Source organism: Microtus pennsylvanicus, chromosome 18, assembly GCF_037038515.1.
Source record: "Microtus pennsylvanicus isolate mMicPen1 chromosome 18, mMicPen1.hap1, whole genome shotgun sequence".
NCBI classification, from domain to species: Eukaryota; Metazoa; Chordata; class Mammalia; order Rodentia; family Cricetidae; genus Microtus; species Microtus pennsylvanicus.
Genome location: NC_134596.1, coordinates 9,979,897 through 9,985,896, shown reverse-complemented (window position 1 = coordinate 9,985,896; position 6,000 = coordinate 9,979,897). Strand labels below are relative to the sequence as shown.

At 34.2% G+C, this 6,000-nt stretch overlaps 1 long non-coding RNA gene across 2 annotated transcripts in view; it reads left to right on the top strand.

Annotated features, from left to right (window-relative positions):
- Positions 1-1,326: 1,326 nt before the first annotated feature.
- The window catches only part of LOC142837382 (uncharacterized), a 42,581-nt gene continuing 37,907 nt past the window's right edge, over positions 1,327-6,000 (top strand). For both annotated transcript variants that reach the window (XR_012908264.1, XR_012908263.1), the window contains exon 1: positions 1,327-1,401. This is a non-coding gene — a long non-coding RNA (uncharacterized LOC142837382). The remainder of the gene's footprint in view (positions 1,402-6,000) is intronic.

Here is a 6,000-nt window from a genome sequence, read left to right as displayed (position 1 = left end):
TTGTGTTCCACTGTCTAACCTCCTGCTTGTGATGGACTTACAGTTGTTTACCATTATTTTCTGCACATAATGTTACTTTTTGTTTTGTTTCTTTCACATTTTCTCTTATTTTCAGCAGTTTGATGAAGCTTGTTTGAAGTTATATAAGTCACCATGGTAAAACCTGGCACCAAAAAACAATTTGATATGTTCCTCATATCCAATGGATGCAAACATTTTGAAGAGCTCTTGATGGGGCAATCTTCCAGTTGAGACCCAGAAAGTGATATCACTTGCGGCTAAAAGAAACAATGATACTACCTAGCCAAATATTTTGTTAGATATTATGACCACCAAAAATAAGGGATGAAATGGTTAATCCTTTTTCTCATTATTTGACAACAGTTGGAATAGATTTGTAGCCAAAAAACAATATTTACTGAAGAGTAATAGATTAAATAATAAACTCCACATGATTAATTTCTTGAGATATTGGGTAAGCCTATCATAACATGCAATAATCCACAGTTTTAACTTAAAGAATAAGAATGATCAGGAATGCTAAACATAAAGATAAATGTTTTTAAAGACCTGAACAATTAATACAAGAATTTTAGCAAATAGGTAAAATTTGGTAAAAAGAGAAAAACATTTAGTATTATTTCAAATAACGTTACAAAGGTCATGCTGAAGTCTATGAAGATCCTTCTAATTATGAATACATCAGTATCATATTCATAGTCAGGCATGTTATCTGAATGCAAACCCTCTAATCCATCGTCAACCCATTGGAGAAAACGTGGAGTGGGAAGATATGGAAGTACATGCAATGGTATATAAACTTCTGTATTACACTTTTTTGTTTCAATAAGCATATATTGTGATATATTTGTGACTTAAAATTAAGCAATGCAAACAAACAAACGAACAGAGAATGGAACAATAAATTCATGTTTGATGCAGTCTAGACACAGAAATTGGTGGGTTCAGTAAAGTTTGTAACAGAAATCCCTGGTTTCATACTCTGGCACTTTCTTACTCTCTCAGACTTAAGAACTCTAATTAGGAAGAAATACATATCCCCTCACCTAACTTTGAGGGGTTAAAATGTGATTACACTTTTGTTATTAAGCTGAAGTATATTTTCAGAAAAAAAAGGATGTAGAAATCTTTTCAGTGTTGTAGAGAACAAACCACTGTCTTTTTGCTATTATTTCACATTCTCCTGTTCATCCTAGGCTTTTTAATGAGATAATTTTTGTTGTTGTGTCCTGTAATGTTTCTATTATCTTACTTTTTATTCTGCCTCTGTTCTCTCTTTTCCAGTACATTCTGATTCCAAATAATCTACAATGAGTGTTTTAACTAAGCATACTTCAAAACCAGAACCCTCCATATGAGAGCTGAGCCTCTCTGAATCAGGTATTTCCTTGAAGCATTGACTTCCCAGCTTTAGACTTCTTTTAAAATATTGTTAACCACTGCAAGTTTTTCATGTTGTAATTGTGTTTCTTTTGTGCTGTTTCTGCTCTTGGAGGTACTAGATTAGCGAAATGGATGTTGCCTTTGTTTTGCTATGTTCCTTTTCACTCTTTTACTTATTTTTTTTTCATTATGTACCCTTCTTTTTCCATTTAATACATCTTAAGTTTCTTACCTGTTTGTTGCTGTATATGCTATGCTAGCGAAAGCCTGTATGTTTGCATTGACACAAAGCTTGTCATCATTGAGTGTGACATCTTTCTATTTAACAATAGGGTCAAGTTCTGTACTTTATATAACATAGGCTACCTGTCCACACATTCCCTCTCATGGTTCACACATGCCCACCTTCTTTCTATCATTGGTGTACTTACTCTGTTTCTAATTGGATACATGTTCTGTAGAATATGCCCCTGTCAAATCTAATTACTGCGAAGAAATGTGCTCTCTGTTTTGACAATGTGTCAATTGAATTAGTAAATTTTATATCTCCTTTCAGTAATGCAAATCTTTATCTTGTCTCCTCTATTGTTGCATAGAGATAGATGTCAGAGAAAAAAAGAACCAGAGTAGACAAAATATTACTCTTTACATGACATACCTTCTTGTACATCTTTATGAGGAAATATATCTTGTGGAAATGATATGGTCTTAATATTGCCAACATTTCGTTAGCCATAAGATCTATAAAAATCTGAAATGGCTTCTCTTCTGCCCTTTGAGGATATAAAAATATCACCACAGAAATGGTGATGGTCACCTTTATTACTGCTGATGCAACACAAAGCAGAAAGAGCACAGAGAGATGTTAAAATAATCACCACACCTACGAGGTCTCGCAGTGCTTACTTCCTAATGCCTCTGCTTAGTTGAAGCATATGTATTCAAATTAGAATCCAAAGAACTCTTTCCTCTTCTGTGACACGTGTGATAAATCTAGAAATCCCTTTGTCTTAATCAACAGAGGCTGTGAACATTCCCTGGTATGGCCAACAAGACTTTGTAGCTACAATTAAGTTCATGATTTTGAGATGTGCAAGTGATTGTGTACTATTTAGATTAGCTATCTCAGTATCCCCACAGAGGTCTTTATTGAGATGATAAGGGACATAAAAGATAATGTAAGAAACACAAGCATTCACTGAAAAGGCAGGAAGTCACCCGTCTATTTGTATGACATCAGTATGGACTCCTGAACAAAAGTTGCAGAAGAAAAGCAGCCTGAACAATACTTTGTTTTGAGATCAGAAAAACCAATTTTGTACAATAACAATTAGGAATATTATCCATTAGTGTTGCTTTAAAACAGCAAAATGCTTGGTGATTTGTCTCAGCTGCAACAGGAAACTAAACACATACATTTTCCAAAGAGGTAGATTCAATATGATTTACTGATTCAGTACAATGCCACAGCTAACTTCGTAGAGAATGAAATAGGTTGAATTACTTCTCGCTTGGACCTTCTCAAATGAGGTTCATTTTTATTTCAACAAACTTAATCTCTGTTCCCGACTTCCCCTTTTGCTGAACTTACTTTAATATCTTCAGCTATTCATCACCACTGCCTAGGTTTGCTAAAATGACCTAGTCATACAATACAAAAAAAGCCCTAGATGTTCCTTGCTCTATCATCAGTAGAGCAGAATCAGTGAATCCTGGGGACCTGCCTTTTATTGGGGCAATTCATTCTTCCATCGATATGAAGACTTATTTTTGTAATCAATCCTCTTTGCAATGATACAACATAGGATCACCAAGCTTGTGGAGGCTGAGTTGCTGGAAGGATAAAATCTGCATTTTTGAGTATAAGAGCATCCCTGCAAACACACAGATAGCCAAAGAGGATGTCTTTCTTCCTCATTATAACAAGAGATACACAGGAAATAAAATATGTATTATAAAAAAGAATAAATAGTTATATTTAGAGTTTTCCTTAGTTATGATAAAATATAAGATACATATGAATATCATAACTGTGATTATTGCTAGATAACTGTTTTATATGCAATATTAGTATGTTAAAATTAAATCTTTCTCTTTTATTTAGAAAGAAAATGGAAGCTGATGTGGGAGGTGATATATTCTGTGAATACCTTGTATTGCCATTTGTTAATAAGTAAGCTGAATTAACCAATGCCTTAGCAGAGTAAAGATAGCCTGAAGGAGCAATATAGAAAAATTAGGAAGAGTCACTGAGAAGTCATGAAACTGCTGCCAGAAACAGATACCTTTCCTGGCATCTGCTGAAATTTGCCAGTAAGCCATGACCACATGGTGGTCCACAGTTTAGGATAAGTGCACTATTTTAGGATATAGGAGTAAGCTAGCATTACTCTTAAGCTATTGGCCAGACATTATTGTAAATAATATAGTTTCTGATTGGTTATTTCAAGTCAGGGTTTTAGGATACAAGCCATCATTATCTGCCGACAGATCTACTCCTTATGATATGCTGTCTTCAAATAAGGGATCCTTTTCTTTGGGATATGAATTGGATATACACATGGCATGAAGTATTTTTAAGTCCAAGAATAATGGTAAGTAGTAGGTATTAATAAGGTGTAATTAGAAGAAACACTGCAAATTTTTAGCTCTTTGAACAACTGTGCATGAGTAATATTGGTGTAAAATGCTTTGATATTTACCATTGCATTAGAAGATGAAAAGAACATTTGTTAAGATAAAAAACTGATTTTCATGGTATAATTTGATAACTGAGAAAATAATTTTAGAAATTGCCTCAAATATTCTACTCCTTGAGCTAGATCCTACAGTTCAATATAAACTAATGATGGATTTGTGACCATGATTAACACTATGTCATAATCATTATTTGTGGATCTTTTAATCAATATTTGTGGATCTTCCATGTTTCATAACAATTATGTTCTGCAAAGTAGCAAAGTTCTTATTGAGTTAAATGTGTACTACAGTTGAGGAAAAACTCTATTTTTAGAGCATCATGATAAAATAGTACCGCATCATTTTGGCATAGATTATAATAAAGGATTCTTTATTTGGGGGTAGCCTCTCAGATCAACAGTCCTCTGCACAAGCAGGGAACAGGGAACAGAATCAGACTGACAAGAATGAGCAAGGGCATGTTTCTTGATCTGTTGTTATAGTATGCCAAGACCATGCCCATGTTGTCCAGCATCCAAAGCCATTGTCTTAAGGAGTTCCCAGACCGCCTCTCCTTTTTGTTGAAATAAGAGAGTTTTAAACCCATTGTAAAACTACATACAAATAAGAACAGATATCAAGTATCAAAATTAGAGTTACCAGAGAAAACCTGTCTTGAAAAACAAAACAAAAAGTAGAGTTACACACATCATAAACTATATCAAGATAGAAATTTATCCTAAATGTTTCAATGAATTCTATCCTATGGAGTCTTAGTCTGATTTTAGTAATGGCTTGGCCAAGTCATGAGAGGAATGTAACTATGCCTACATAGTATCGAAACCCATTGAAAAATTGAGAGAAAAATAATATTACATAAAAATGAAGTACAAAGAAGCAACTTACAAATGTGCAATAAATGACAGAGACAACCAGCTATGTAGGCTATCACCCTAAGTTTCATTTTCAACATTGGAGCAAATAACATTTCTTAGACATATTGTCACTGACAGACCATCTTCAGAAGCAGCAAAAATTTTACATTCATCTAACCCAGTCTTGTCAACGTTTGGCAATCTTTTTTCTTTGATCATGCTTGTCCAGTTCAGACATCATGCATTTTTTTCTAGTGTCAGGATATGGGGAGTTTTTTGCACAAAGGCCAGTTTTTCCAAGCTCCTAGTGGATATCTTCAGTGCCCCCATGCTCTGGGGAATACACTGGTGCTGTCAAAGGATGAATGTTTGTTCCCCTTATTTCCCCTTGTTACTTAGCTTGTCTGGCATTGGGTGCTATAGATTTGCTTTATTTGGTGTTCACCGATGATTGGCTACAAACAATCCTCATTATTCTGGTCTGTGTTAACTCACTCAGGATGGAGATTTCTAGTTTCAGTCTATTGCCTGCAAATTTGAAGATGTCATCATCTTTTCCCACTGAGGAGTACTCCATTGGCTAAATATACCCACAATTTTTTATTCAATTTTATTCAATGGGCATAGATTACCTCCATGTTATTCTAATTATATTATATGCATAAGGACGATAGTCAAAGAACCCAGACATTTACCCATTTTTTCACATTATCATGTACAGTTCAGAAAAGATAATTTAATATTGATGTTACAGAACCATATCAAACTTGGTGAGTAAGCTGAATACCATTTTCTTTAGACTAGTAAACAGTGTAATCTGTGAGTTATAGTCTTTATCTTATTTTTTTGCTTTTATGTTTACATTGTAAATTGAGACAGTCAACAACATGCTCATTTGGAAATTTAGAAACCCAGAAGATATTTTCACAATACTCATTTTCTAAAGCAAGCATGCTGGTATTATGCAATTCATGAATATTAGAGAAGTGTGGAAAGAGGAAGTTCTCTGAGTATTCATGGCCAGCTAGCCTAGAATAACACA